The sequence below is a fragment of the Denticeps clupeoides genome, chromosome 2, assembly GCF_900700375.1.
Source record: "Denticeps clupeoides chromosome 2, fDenClu1.1, whole genome shotgun sequence".
NCBI lineage: Eukaryota > Metazoa > Chordata > Actinopteri > Clupeiformes > Denticipitidae > Denticeps > Denticeps clupeoides.
The window spans coordinates 26,112,705-26,128,468 of NC_041708.1; the positions used below are offsets into that span (position 1 = coordinate 26,112,705).

The 15,764-nt window shown below is 44.6% G+C and overlaps 1 protein-coding gene across 1 annotated transcript in view; it reads left to right on the top strand.

Moving 5' to 3' along the window:
- Positions 1 to 5,547: 5,547 nt before the first annotated feature.
- The window catches only part of znf438 (zinc finger protein 438), a 34,121-nt gene continuing 23,904 nt past the window's right edge, over positions 5,548 to 15,764 (top strand). Inside the window, exon 1 of the mRNA XM_028958834.1 lies at positions 5,548 to 5,833. The gene's annotated coding sequence lies outside the window, so the exon portion shown is untranslated. The remainder of the gene's footprint in view (positions 5,834 to 15,764) is intronic.

Here is a 15,764-nt window from a genome sequence, read left to right on the forward strand (position 1 = left end):
TGAGACCATTTGAAGGATGATTCTGTTCTCAACCTGAAAGAAAGGCCTGCTGTTTCTGAGACACATGGGAAGGTTGAAGAATAAGGGCTGCAAAATAAAAGCAGGAACGACAGCCAGGGAATGCAATGAGGATATATAGGGATGAAAATTGTTAAAAAAAACAACTCTTGATCACCGATTGTGTGCATGTATGTGGGTGGGATGATGCCATGATCAGAAGTTTAGTCCACAGTGAGCAATCATACCTGAAATCAGTGCAGAAACAGGTGCCTCGGCTAAGTGCCACGAAAGACCACCCCATACTGTACCACCATATGTCTGCACTCACCAGGACACAAGAAAAACATTTTCACCTGTTCACTCCTTGCTCCAAAAGCCCACCTGCAGAAAGAAATGGGATATTGTTGTCTAGACATGTACATTTCCTATAGAGTGCCACGTACTGTATATCTGGAAATACATGAACATTAGTGGGAAGGGCTATAAGGATATAAATGGATATAAGTAGGGAGGAAAAAAATGATTATTAAGTAGCCGGGTCACAAAAAGCTGCGAAACATGAAATTAAGCATCACCAGTAAGATGTTTATAGAAGTGTATAGGCACATTAAACCTCTTCAGGATGCTCTGCGCACATCATCAGGACTGCGCTGTGGCTGCTCCGCCCAGCTCGGGTGGGGGGCGGTCGTGACCACCGCTGGTGAATAATTCAGCAGTTGAGAGTGGTGCACGAGTGTAATGGCAGCAGTGCAATAGAGTTGATAGCCATGCTTCGGCTCCACCCCACATACCTCACATTGGCCTGAGCGCATGATGACCACACGCCCATAACATCTGTCTTTCTAGTCTCATATGTAAAAAAAAAAAATAAAATTTTCTACACAGGACCACTAAACTTAATGAGGGCCGCCGGAGAGAAACTGCCAGAGAGAAACACCCTCACACGCTCAGGAAAGCAGACCAGTAGGTACTGGAGTCTGCCTGGCAGAGACAGTGGAACACACACAATAATCATCAAAGGCCACTTGTGCGGCATTTACAGAGCTACCCCAGCTCACAAAAGCACACATATCTATTCGGACGGCTGGAAAAAGACGGGGGCTATTAGTCGGGGGGGGTTGGGATCCAACCTTTCCCATTTTCCTTGGATGCCGCCACCGCGCATGAAGTCATTCAGGCTCCCGTCAATGGAAAGCAGTAAAAGAGAAATAATAAAGTGTGGCAGAGAGATGGTGTGAGAGATGAAGCCATGGCTCGTTGTGGGCATAGGGGTGGAATTTGTTTTTTTCAATGCCCCCACCTGCAAAAACCACCTTGGCGGTCTCATTCAGAAGAGCAACGTGGAGGCACGCTTTCTGTTCTATCTGCCCCAGTCCAACTCTCTGTGCTGCTGCTGCCCCCCCTGCATTAAGGGATCACGGCGCCTCTCTGAAAATGAGTATTGATCCTCTTATAGCTGCGTCGTTTAAGAGATTACTGCCCCGAGACGGGGAACTCCAGCAGAGAGAGGGGAGGTAGGGGGCGGGAGACACGCTCAGAGACCTGCAACCCAACTGGGGCGGCAGTGGCCGGAGTCCAGCCTCCAGACCATCTGGGCTTCCAGAGACCATACCAGCTGTGTCTGGGGGAGGGTGAGAGCACAGGATGAAGGAACAGGAGAAAAAAAAAAAAAGATTCCTCCCCAAAATCGCTGGCTGTCCCCACGTCACAGAGCCTTGCCGTACCAACCACGTGTTTTGTAACGCATAGGCTGAATAAATGCATGACTGACATTAAAACAGAAGATAAAACCTGAAACCAAGAAGAAAGAGGTTTTAGTAGACGCACAGAATAAAGACTATATGAGGCGAGAGGTGAACAGAGAATGAAAGAGAGATGGAGGCCGTGAGGGAGGAAGAGAAACAGGCAGAAACAGAAAGACAGGTGGCGGACACCGAAAGACACGCTGGAAAAAAAAAAAAAAGAAAGTCAGTCGATCGTCCTGTGATGGGAAGGAGGCAGCTGGATGAGAGGGGGTGGGGTAGGGGTCTTAAATCTCTCCCTGTGGACCCCGCGGCCCCTCCCACAGCGGTGAGTGAGGGAGCACGATGACACACACCCAGAGCTGTAGGCTGGCGAGTAAGAACCTAAAGCAGAGCCGACTACAATCATTCTGAAAGTGCCGACTTCGTTCTGTTAACCGTCAGGGTATCTTTCTCTCTCTTACACACACACACACACACAGAAGTACATCCCACAAAAGGAAAGTTTTGAATACCACGACTATTAAATCGTTCCAGAGCACCGGGCCAACAAATGAGGTCAAATTCTGGGGTCAGGGTGACCTGACTTCCCGTTTAGAGGCTTTAATTGAGTCGAAGACAAGGCACCACACCTCACAAACCTGATCATCCTACAGAGTCCATTAGGATGCATTAGGAACTATATTTGTTTTTGTGCTCGCATGTGCGAAAGAAACAAGCCTTTTTTTGCCTGAACACTTCGCATTAGTTCCAGTTAAGAACTTGCCTGGAATGACCCTAGGAAGAATGAGAGTGAGCGTGCTAAACACACACACACACACACACACACAGAATTGTGCTGGATTGACGCTGGCAGGAGGACTGAGACATGGCTCTGCACTGGTATTATGGAGAGGACCTGGGAGAGAGCAACTAAAGGAAAAATAACATTTCTGTTTCTGCTTTAGCATTCAACCACGGGGCAGTGGTGGCCTAGCGGGTAAGGAAACGGGCCCGGAATGCCGGTTTGAATCCTGAACAAGGTGCCACTCAGAAAAAGGGTGAGGACGCCCAATGCAGAGGACACACTATGTCACCGTCTGCTGTGCCGCAGTGTTTCACAATCACTTTGCTTTCTTTCCTTCTCATCTCAGATTGACGTCACCAAGCGATGCGAGGCTGATAGTCATGTGAGAAAACGCTCTCAGCTGCCATATTTTCTGAGAAAGGAAAGGAGGAAACAAACCCATCATGCTACTGGGCCGACTCATTACGGCCGAGCTCGCCTGGCTAACGAGTTTCAGGGGACACGATAGGATTCCTGCGAAGATGCAGGGAAGGGATCTCGCAGGACAGGCCCTCACTTCACATCTGGATACTCTTGCACACTTAATTCCGAGGTTTTATAAGTCCGGAGAGACTGTGGGGGATTGTGAGGGAGGGAAAAGAGAAGAGGAGAAAAGAGACCAACATCCACCCGTGATCCCTCTGACAAGTGTTTTCGTAGCGTCTCCTCCAGGACGGCCCGCACGCGGTGTGTGTTCTTCTTTACGCTGGTTCAGGAGCTTCTTTCAGCAGGGTCGTTACGTAACCCAGCGCCACCGATTGGCTCAGAGGCAGAGACAGAGGCTGCACAGTTACAGCTGCAAACAGGAGAAAAGACACAAGGTCCATTGTGTGTGTGTGTGTGTGTGTGTGTGTGTGTGTGTGTGTGACAAACGACGTGCTCTGAACACAATGAACATTTCAATCTCCTGTCCAATCAGAGACAGGCACCAGTAGGTCACCCGAGCCCAACCAGCGGCGGCTCCCAGTAACAGCTGCTCTGAGGCTGGTGTGGGTAGACTCTTGCACGGTTTATTAAAAAACACTAGGAGGTTTATTACACTCGGCATTAAAGGCAGAAGATGGACTACAATTACTTTTTTTCGTTCCTTTTTCGCCCTCCGGTAGTTTCCTAACGGACTTGGGTATGGAGATTTCAAAATTCACGATTAAATATCACGCCATTCAGTAATATATTTCTTGATTCAGCAACAAATGTAACAAGATTCCTAAATATAATTTATGACTTATAAAATAAATGTAACACCATTCACAAATGCAGTCCTGAAATTACTGTCAGTGCTGTTACATTTATTCACAAACCGATAAACCTGCATTTACAAACCACCGTATATATTTGTGAATACCCTTATTACCCATAAATACCCATTTATTTGTGGATTTTTGAACCTTCCCTGACGGCGCTCAATGTTTTTTTCAAAAGGTAGCCAATGAAATGGCTCCAAAGTGTACAGCCAACCACATCAACTGATGTTCGAGAGTTTGATTTAATAGTGACAACATGGCGCTTCTTTTGTGCATTGTCGTGGTCTCTTGGAAGGAACTGCGAGTTTCATAAAATGAATTCGGACAAAAGTCATCAATATAACGCAAATCCTGCAGTGTTTCGTTGTGGTAGGAACTGCGTTTCTGCTGAATTGAAATGAAAGTTTCCCAGCTCGCTCATGTTATCCGTCGGTCACATGTCAACACAGACAGCCTGGTGTCACTCCCTGGGGGACACACACACCCTGTCAATCTAAAATTCTCTGAACAGGTTAACAGCAAAATCCCTACAACCCAATGAAAAGGGAAGCTCAGATATTTTTATATTGCGTGTATTCGCGTCTGTATGTGCAGGGTGACCAGATTAGAATGTGACCAGACACAAGTTAACACGGGTGTGTGCCAATAGACCATAACTGGACAGGTAATCCGTACATAAAGAAATTAAACAGCACACTGTCGTTACTGTCTCATCCACCCCATCCCCCGTTTCACAAAAAGACACTCAGCTCCCAAATCAAGGGGCTTCAGGGAAATCACTTGATTTTATTACAGAGCAGCGGTGTGCAGGAGAAATGGGCCGCTCCTCCTGTTCAGAGTGTTCAGAGTGACCAACAAGATGACAGCGGTTGCAACAGCGGTGCTTGCTTCTCGCAGACATGTTTATCCAGTGCATAAAACACTCACTGAGTGGATGAATTTGAAGACTAGTATTAAAATATATCAGCCCACAGATGAGCATGTTTGATGTAGAGGTAAATTATGCAAGCAAATTGTGCAAAACACTCTATAGTGTTTAATAGAGACATGATTAGGGCAGTGGTGGCCTAGCGGTTAAGGAAGTGTCCCATAATCAGAAGGTTGCCGGTTCGAATCCCAATCCACCAAGGTGCAACTGAGCACCGTCCCCACACACTGCTCCCCGGGCGCCTTTCATGGGTGATGGTAAAAAGCAGAGGACACATTTCGTGGTGTACAACCATGTGCTATGCTGTGTATGACAATCACTTCATTTTGGACCTATTTAAATAAATTGCACAAAAAAGAATGTGGCAACTGCCACAGAAACATTTAAGAAGGGGAACAGACAACGTTTTCATTTATGAACGTGCTTTTCATAATGTACAGTGGCATAAAGCAACAAACATGAATGAATGAAGAGTAATGATTACACCTGAACTTGCAGGTGAAGTTGCACACTTTCTTACAGTTTTGCCAAATACCATAAATGATCATTTAATAGGAAGAAGCCTTGGGCACAACAAAAAAAAATCATCTTCATATGGTCAGCACTGAATACTCACAATAAAACTATTCTATAACTTTATTATGTCCCTTCACATGCCAGTAACAACTTAGCAGCCTCCCTGCGATAACCTCATTGGCCGAAAATAGCGTAGGCCATCGCTGGTTGGCCAGAGCAGAGGAGACGAAGTAGTGAACGAGTCGTACCATTCCGCCCCATGAGGGGGGGTGTCTCAGCAAACACCGACCTGCGAAAATGCCCTGCCACGTCGGAGACGTTCAAAAGAAAAATTTAATACACATAATCAGACAATTTTACCATCGCGGTGTCCTCCAAATGTTGATACTTCGCCAGGATCGTCATTCTGAATTATGACGTTTCTCCTCGCCCCTGCAGCTGCGGTTTTGAGGTACAGTTGAAAATGGCTGTGAAGGAACAGTTGAGATCTGTCGCGCTGTACAAGAATTAATAATAATGTCGCATCCTCCAAATTAACGAGGACTCGTCTCCGCCGCCCGGAGGACACGTCGGAAAGGTGAGGCGCTGCGTATTACCGCTCCTTCTCGACGTCTCGGGCAGGGACTAAAACCCAATGGGGTTCCTGGGCAGCGAGATCAGCCAATGGGAGCGGACCGCGCAGCCTCTGCGGAAAAACAAACCCGCAGGCCCGGGCAGCGAGGCCCGGATCTCGCGTACAGCCTATTTCCAGTCCAGACCCTGCGCCGAACTTTCCACGCGTTTTTAACACGGGTGGCTTTCTCAAGTCGGACTGGACGGTGGGAGTGGCAGGTTTATGAACCCTGTGGTGGTCACCTGTGTCCAGGGAGAAGGACAACCCGCGATTGACCCCCCCAACCACCGCCTTCAGGTCCCTTGAGAAAGCCACCAGGAATGGAAGGGCAGAGGAACCAAAACCAATTGCCAATAAATCTTTTTTCGATGAATGAGAACCTTCAGAAGGGCAGTCGTGGCCTAGCGGCCCCGTTAATCAGGAAGTTGCCGGTTCGAATCCCGATCCGCCAAGGTAATTGTAAGAAGGTCTCCAGGACTGGGATTACAACCACTGCTACCCACATCATTTTACAGCATTTATCATACGCCCTTATCCAGAGCGACTTACAAGCAGTAGTTACAGGGACAGTCTCCCTGGAGACACTCAGGGTTACGTGTCTTGCTCAGGCACACAATGGTATAAGTGGGATTTGAACTTGGGTCTTCTGGTTCAGAGGCGAGTGTGTTACCCACCAGGCCCTGAGGTGCCACTGAGAAAGGGACCATCCCCATACACTGCTCCGCGGGCGCCTGTTGTGGCTGTCCACCAAGGGTGATAATAAAATTCAGAGGACATATTTCATAGGCCCCTCGGTGGTGGAATGAACTTCCCCTCGAGGTCAGAACAGCTCAGTCACTGAGCACCTTCAAACGACAGCTCAAGACCTTCCTCTTTAAAGAATATTTAGATTAAATTGTCATTTTCTTGTTGTCGAACTTTGTGTACAGAATCTACAACAGAGTGAATTAAATAGATGTATTCATAGTTGGGGTCCTAGTGAACCGGAATTGATCTCTTCATCGATGGTAACTTGAAAGCACGTTGTAAGTCGCTCTGGATAAGGGCGTCTGCCAAATGCCGTAAATGTAAATGTAAATGTCATAGTGTCACCGTGTGCTGTGCTGCATATCACAATGACAATCGCTTCACTTCAGATATTTGGCTACGTGTGCTTTTTTTCTTCCGTGAATTTTCAACCACGTTTCTGGAGTTGGTTGTGCCTACGGGACAACGGACGCGTGGTAGGCGTTTAAGGGATCGGCACAGAGTTTGGACAGGCCGGGTTCCAAACCGGCGCAACTGACAGATGGTGATGGTGGATCCAATACAGCATTTTGAAAAGTGCTTTTAATACGCCGCGGTGTCGTATATTGCAAACAGTTCCCGAGTGTTGGGGTTTGTGTGTCCGTGATTATTCCAAGATACCCAAAAAATGTAGAACACCAACGGCTTAACGAAGTCTTAATTTAATGAACTGTCTAGTCACGTCAGTGCAGTGTGTGTGTGTGTGTTGTATCTGATTGGAAATGAATGCATGGCACATGTCTTACCGTGAATTACAGTCCAGGTTTACCGCATTAGTTGCACTTCAGCACATTTAACAAGTGAAACCTGTTTAGCCCTGTGCCGGTCACGGCGTTATTCTGAGCATGTGTTAATATTTCCAATTTATTGCGCTTTGTTTGCATTTGGTAGGAAGGGTAAGCACTAAATTGCCCAAAGCAGTTCTGTTTTGGCAATTCAGCTTTAATGTGCCACCTGTTGCTGGGCAACACTTACATTTACATTTCCAGCATTTATCATACGCTATCCAGGGTGACTTACAATCAGTAGTTAGAGACAGTCCCCCCTGGAGCAACTTTGGGTTACGTGTCCTGCTCAGGGACACAATGGTAGTAAGTGACTTTGAACCTGGGTCTTCTGGTTCATAGGCGAGTGTGTTACCCACTAGGCTTCTACTACTCACAGTTAACAGTAGTAATTATAAAGCCATTAAGTGCCCGGTCGCTTATACTTGGTAATATCGCTCTTTTCAAAGTGAAGTGCTGTGTTATTACGCCGCGACATCATCAATTGTACGTGAAAGTGTCAGCCCGCGCCCGACCCCGCCAGGGAATATGGCAGCAGTAAGGACCTGAAACGGATCGAAGTGGCAAGTGGCCTGGAGTAACATGCAGAGACGGACATTTTATCCGCATGAAACACTGTAAATGCTCATGACTGTCAGATAAATACATAAAATAAACAGCATTCATGTGTTATGTTGAGCAGTGTAGTAGTTCTCTGTGAAATATGTGCGTGCATCTAATGGATACATTAATGATGTACGTTATAGTAATGCAAGTGAAGCTGATTTAGAGTGATTGCGGTGGAAAGACGGTTGCCATTGTTGCATGTCAGCTGGTGACCCTGGATGGATGTTGGGTTGCGCAGTGTACGTTATTTTCACAAAGTAAAATTTGTGGAATAAAAAGAAAATAAACGTACTGCGCCGGCAGCGCTCGAACGTGTCGCGGACTGGGCTTTATCCCGCTGCTCCGCGGACTGAAATCATGCTGGTTACCTGATGAGGAACGACCTCCTCTGGGTGTTTGCCCATGTTAACTTACACGGCAACTAAAACGATGTCAAGGAGCCGCAGGAGAAAGATACTGGACATAGGCAGTGGTGGCTAGCGGTTAAGGAAGCGCTCCCATAATCAGAAGGTTGCCGGTTCGAATCCCGGTCCGCCAAGGAGCCACTGAGCAAAGCGCCGTCCCCACACACTGCTCCCCCGGGCGCCTGTCGTGGCTGCCTGCTGCTCACCAAGGGAGATGGTTAAAAGCAGAGGACACATTTTGTTGTGTCACCGTGTGCTGTGTTGCAGTGTTTCACAATGACAATCACTTTCAGGCTTGTTATATATTTTGTATACAAATTTAGTCCAGAATTAAATTGTGAGTTCTGTTGTTTTGGCTGAATTATTAATGTATTGTGATGCACACGGATTGTACACAGCATCTTGTATATCAGCTCTGTTTTTACATTTTCAGTACTATACTATAAAATATCACAATTTGTACAGTATCATAGTGCACATTTGTACATATATAGTGATTCCCAATACACATCCCTAATCCGTAATATTCATAGCATTCCTATTTTCTTTATTTCTTTTTTGACAGAAGGTTTTCGACCCATCCCATAACCCTGGCTAAAATAAAGGAGATTGGCAGACAGCTGTGGCCAGCATTATCCATGTATTTATAATGTATATATAAATGGAATAATGCATTTATTCATGTATTTGTGCATGTATTTTCCCTTATTATTTCCACAGAGTCGACTCATTTTGTCTGTGAAAGTAGATGAAAAGACATACATTAGTTGAGAGAGTACAATTTTCTCAAACTGACATTTGTGACACTGAGTCGTACAAGACTGTGTGTATTAAGAGACTAGACAGTCCAATACGAATTTTACGTTGCGAAATACCTACTGCAGTAGAGAGAGTGAGTGTTTATTCCATTTCCTCCAGTTTTATCCATTTATTTAAACATGTTTTGTCAGTTTAGATTAAAATTTTATTGACCATGACAGCCTGGAAAGAGCTAGGAGCAGCAGTCATTTGGCTTAATACTGTTGATACCTGCCATTTTCTGGGTTGATTAATACCTGTAAGGCACTGTTGGCACCTTTGGGTGGGTCTTCCCCACCATTCTCAGTTTTATTCCTGTTGCCCCATTTCTATTAGATACTGGTGAAAAGGCTTATATTCCACCTGCAATTATTTAATTTAGGAATTGCTGTGGAGGCGGGAGTTTCATGAACATTTTCCTACATGAACATAAATCCTACTGCTGTTTCAGCTCCAGCAGCTACAGTCCAATGTTCCTTTTGGTCAATATAATTTCACACAAGCTGGTAAGGTTGAGGAACCGCTTTTGGTTCCAATATGCCACATGCGAACGTACAAGGCCAATTTAGAGATGACATCGTACAATGGACCATGGGGAACAACACTCATTCCCTGCAGAGAAGCTAGGACCCTCTGTTAAAAGGCAGGCTATTGATGGCTTAAACTTAAAGGCAAGTAGGTTGGGCACAAAATCAAATTTCCTACATGGCATTGGCGTGAACGTTATTTTAGAGGCACGACTTGCCTTGAATAACAAAAAAACGTGAAATTGATCCATTACGCAAGTTGTTATTTGGTTCCTCTGACAGACGCCAGTGGTCTTGTTTCGGTCAATGTTTTGCAGGTCCTCTCAGCGGTGCAACACTTAACCTTTATCTGCACTTGCACTGAAAAGCCCAGTTTACAGAATCTGCTCAGAAATGCCAGAAAGGTTTGCCAGTGTAGTTGGGAAACTTCTGAATGGGGGGAATGGGTTATTCAGGGCAAGAATTCATAATCTTTCCATTCTTTCTCAATTAGTCGATCGAAAATGCATTTTAAAACCTTTTAAGATGAACGATTGCCCTTTGATAGAGATGTTTTGTGCAACATAAGGATGTAAACAACTAGTTGATTGCTAAATTATTTGTCAAGCATTCTAATAATCGATTCTAATTGATTATGTTATTTACTTGTTGTATCAATATTCCATGGTGAATATGATACTCGATGTCATAAACATCCCTGCAGTTGTATTGGAGTGTGACTCACACACTCCATTTGGCTGGAGGCTGGAGTTACTTCTGGACTGTGTGTTAGCGGTGCGGTTTAGAACATGTGCAGAACATTTTTTTTTTTTTTACATCACCAAAATGCTTATTTAACATTTCTGGACAATCATAGCCACACACACACACACACACACACACACACACACACACACACTACCTTTGTAGCTATTGCATACTCCACTGGGTTCCACGGAGGTTGATAACATGTTGTGCTGCGCAATTAGCGATCAAATCCCTGGCAAGACATGAGGGTCTGATTGCGGAGGGAAAAGAACTTGTGTGTGGCGCAAATGTCTTTGTTGTCCGAAGAACATCGGCTGTGACCTTGGGCCAAAGTAAACAGGTAAAAATGTGAACCTACATATTTCATGAGCCGTTTGCTTTCCTTTGTTCCAAAAGCCAAGCGCCCGCCATCGAACCTGGCTGCTCACCCTGTCCATTCCGATGCAGGATTTTAATCTCTTTGTGCACAGTTTTTTTTGTTTTATTTATCATTTTTTGTCATAGATGCCAACTTTGAGGTATGCAAATATATGTATATGTGTGTGTGCACCTCAAGTTTGGCAAAGTTGACATTAATAGATACCAACTCAGAACCATTATGCACTAGAATTCCCCCCAATAGTCTCAAGGGACATTGCAAGACCTTTTTGAGACCTATTTTTATATATATATATATTTTTTATCTATTAATCATATTTAGGGAAGTTCCTTTTTGGCACCAACTGTTCAGTGTAAAGTTGCTTATTTAGTAACTCAACTCTATTAATTGATATGCAAAATAACCTGAATATAAAATTCCATCTTTGTTTGTATGGTGCTTTTTACAGTGTATGTTGGCACCTGGTGACCGTGAGGCAAGAAAGTCGGAGTAGAGGCACATGGAGGCCTTGAAGGAAGTGATCGTGCAGTACATCGTGAATCAGCCGCTGTGTAAACTGATTTACGGCGTGTTCACTGGAGTGGTCCGCGCCGATTGTTTGCTTCGGATTATGGAAAAGCATAACAATTTGCTCAGCCTTTGGTTCTGAACGCTCATTCTCTGTAAATGCTGCATTGGACATAATTGTAGGACAGGAACAGGAAAGCCATTGCTGTAAAAAATTGAAAAAGCAGATTTTATTTTTCTTAAAAGTGCAGTGGGTATCTTTTTTTTTTTCTGGCCCATCCTCCTTATGGCTTTGTGCAAATTGCTCTGGGGTGTGACTCGTTCCCGGCCCAACGTAACGTGTGTTCCAACAGCCCAAGCGCAGTGTTGCACACAACTCAGGCAAGGAGAACAAGCCACACCTGGTACAAGGAAAGTGCATAAAGGGTCTAAATAATGGATGCAGGAAATGGATGTGGGGTTCAGAGTGGTGAATGTTTAATCAGAGGCTAAGATGCCCTTCCCAGTAAATTAGAAAGAAAAATAAAAGGCGTCTTCTCAGTAATCTGATGAAGACAATCCGGAGAATTTGTAAAGGTCCGCTTTTAATGAATTTTGATAGAGATCCAAAATCCAGCCTTGGTGCAGAATTACAGCCACTTTTAGCCAGATTTCCCCAGGACGCGTCGCTTCGGTGTGTGTAGTTTTAAATGCTAATGAGAAGGAGAGGGGTGGTACGAGGAGGAGAGCGGCCTGTAGAAGTCAAGGAGACATTTGTGGAAATGACATCAACAATGTTTTGCACAACCAGGAAGTCGTGTCAGCGTTTTTTCCCGAAAAAAAAACAGAATGAACTTCTTCAGATCCTCGCTCAACGGAACTAATAAAACACATTTGTGCCCATTTTCACATCCAATCACGGAGCAACCGCAATGCTTTGCATGCTTTGGAAGCCGTGGCGGCCGGTGTACTTACTTGTTTAGGGGAGGGGTGGGAAATTCTCTGGGTGGACAAAGCGTGAGAAACGGGAGGAAACCTTTCCAGGTAACAAATTCCAGGTCCGACCGCCTGACCTGCCGCTCTCTGAACGGCGATGCAGAATGACCAAAGCACTCTTTACACCGATCGCCATTTCAAGCCACTGCAGGACCACAGACAGGCTGGGGAACTCGTATTAATGTTAAGTAATCTCACGAAGTGAAATTTTCATAATAAAGACCAGAGAAAAAAAAAAAAGAAGAGTCGACGCTGACAGGAAAAGATACAGGAATAAGAAGTGTGCGTGTGTGTGTGTAATATATAATGCCTCTGTGCGCTTTCTCATTCCTGGAGGCTGTGAACAAAACAGCACTAATAACCACCTTGCGCTCCGTTCAACGCTTGAACAACGTGGATATTTTTGGGTCGGGCTGCACTTAAAACATCTCAATTCACTGCAGCGGAAACCACTCGACATGACTGCAAATAAGGGCTGTCGTTCGGTGCAATTACCTGATTTATGTGCTAACAGGAGGGATTCAGAGTTATGAGCCTCGCCGAACACCGCAAAGCGGAAAGTGTCTGACGTAGAGGTTGAGGGACGAGCCGCTAGGACAGCGAACAAGCCAGAGTAAGCCGCTTAAACACTGAAATTGCAGTTATTCGCATCATTCTGCAGCATATACTGCCCTTGTCTCCTGTGCCAAATTGTCACATGCATGTGTAAAGGGGGAAAATTTGGCTATGCAGTGTATAAATATATCATATTGATAATACAAATGTTAATTGCACCAGTTAATTGCAAAATTGTGTCCATAAACATTACTGTGGTTTGTTTTTAGAATGTTACTAGATTACCCATTAGCACACAGAAAGCCAAATGTGAACAAAGTCGCAGGTTTAAACCCCGCCAAGTACCATTGTGTCCCTGATCGAGACTCTTTACTCATTCTCTGGTAAAGGCACTCTGGTCACAAGTGTCAGCTAAATGATCGTCTTGTGTGTAGGCTGTTTGGTGTCAATCAAATATTTAGCACTTTTTTTTCCTTTCCCTATCCCGATTAGTGAAAAGTGTGTGTGTGTATTTACAATACTCACAATAAGTTAGGGATATTGTTATTTACATGAGTGCTTTTCATATTTGCTCTAAATTTTAATGAAAATTCTAATAATGTATCAGAAGAAACACCATTTTCATTAGTTTAATATTTATTACCCCCCAAATTTATACAATAACAGGGATAACCCCAACTTGCAAAAATTGACAATGTCAGTATCAGTTGCCTGACAGCGACATCTCATGCTCCTCACTAGCCTCGTGATTTTTTGAGGCAATGCGTTTGACTCTTCCACAAGGGCTACACGCAATTCTGTCAGGTCACGTGGGGGTGGGGTACCATCATTTAGTCTCTGCTTCATCTGGTCCGAGACGTGCTCTATGGGGTTCATGTCAAGGAACACTGATGGCCAGACCATATGAGGCAACTTCCTGAAGTCGAACTGTGACCATTCTGCCATGGAGTGGTGGAGCATTAGCATCCATGAACAGAAAGTTGGGGGTGTGCTGGCAGAACTGGGGGAGGATGATGGGTTCTATGATGTCTCTATGAGGTAAGAACGTGCAGTGACTGAGCCATGTACAATAACCAAATCTGATTAGCGATGACTGGTGATGCCTGCCCAGACTGATGCACCTCCTCGACCAAAACAAAACCTGGGGACCGCGTTGACCTCAGCGTATCGCTCACCTCACCTTCTCCAGCAACGCTGATGACCATCATTTCCGTGCAAGGTGACCAAACACCCGACGATAGACCACGGCTGCTTTGTCCAGGTCACATGGTTTTGTGCCCATTGCAAACGTTGACAGCGGTGTCTTGGTGTCGGTGGAGTCACCTGCAATAGTCATCTGGCATTCAAGCCAAAGCGGTGGAGTTGGTTGCGAATGGTTTGCCTGGAAACCCTAGTAACCCTTGCATCTCATAAACGGGCCTGCAGATGTGTGGCAGTTGCATAACGATGTCTGAGTGCATAGGTCCTTAGTTCTGGTCATCATTGCGGCCTGTCACTTGTGGATCTCCACTCCTGGGTCTGTCATGAACTCTGCCAGTAGTTCTGTGTCTTGATGCAAGTCTGTTGATGACACTTTGAGACACACCAAGTTCACGAGCAACATCTGACTGCCTGCCACTGACCCGAAGGCACGCCATGGCCAGGTGACATTGCTCGTCCGTTAAGTGACATTGTGTGTTCATGGCTGTTTGAATGATGAACTTGGAATGACTTACTGACAGTACCAGCTTTTTATACCCAGAGAATGTTGAAATTGAGGCCACATTGAGAAAGGTTGTCTCTTGGTATTGGCTCTAATATAAGGCACATCTGTTATTACATGGAAAACACAAAATGAGGTGTGTCTATCACCCCAATACAATTGCCTCTCTGGCTGCAACTAATGAATATTCTTGGAATCGAGTATTCTGTCGATCATACTTTTGTGTTTTTTAAACAACTCTATCAATAGTGTGTTATGCAACATGAAAATCCTCTTAAAATGAGCAAGCAATTGGCTGTTATTCCTCACAAAAAAAAAAACGTTTTTATTCAAACTGAACACTTTAGATCAAAGCTTAAGACCTTTGGGTTACTGGCTCCAGAATTAAGCCCATTTAATCAATCTTTCTGTGAAACATTCATGATGTACATGAAAAAAACTATGAAATTCACAAACATAGGTTGGCCTATTTGTCCTTAGTTTTTAAAAGGAAAAAGGGGTGTAACCCCTGCTTTAAGCCATCTGAGAATAACGAAAAAATAAAAAGTATAAAGGTACAAAATAGTATAAAGTAAATAAACATGTTAGTTAGCAATCATAAAAATACGATACCTTGTAGAAGCTCCGATTCCGCTTGGAGAAGTGCGGTTTACCCGAGGATTTGTTCGGTTAAGGTGCTGTACTATTGACAAAGTGTTTTTATGGTAAGCCAGGTCCATTTTACAGTGTATACACTGCACTACGTTGTCCACCTTACGCAGTGTAAAATGGTCCAACACTTGAGACTTTTACGCGCACCGGTATCTTTATTTTCCGCCATTGCCATAGAGCTCAAAATAAATCGCACCTCCTTAAATCCTGCGCTTCCTTACAAATGAGCGTCAGTTAAAACAGTCCATGTAAAACAATGATTCCTGTGCTGCACAGCTCCACACTGTGTAGCTCCACGGAGCGATACGATAATAGATGGACTTTGTGACGAATTAAACGAAACCTCGAGGCAAAGAATTTTTCTCGAACATTTTTTGTTATCGAATCATTAGAATTATTCGAATAATCGTTTCAGCCCTAATTGCCTCCCTATCCCCAAAATTCTATGCCATAGCATAGTTGTCAATTTTAAA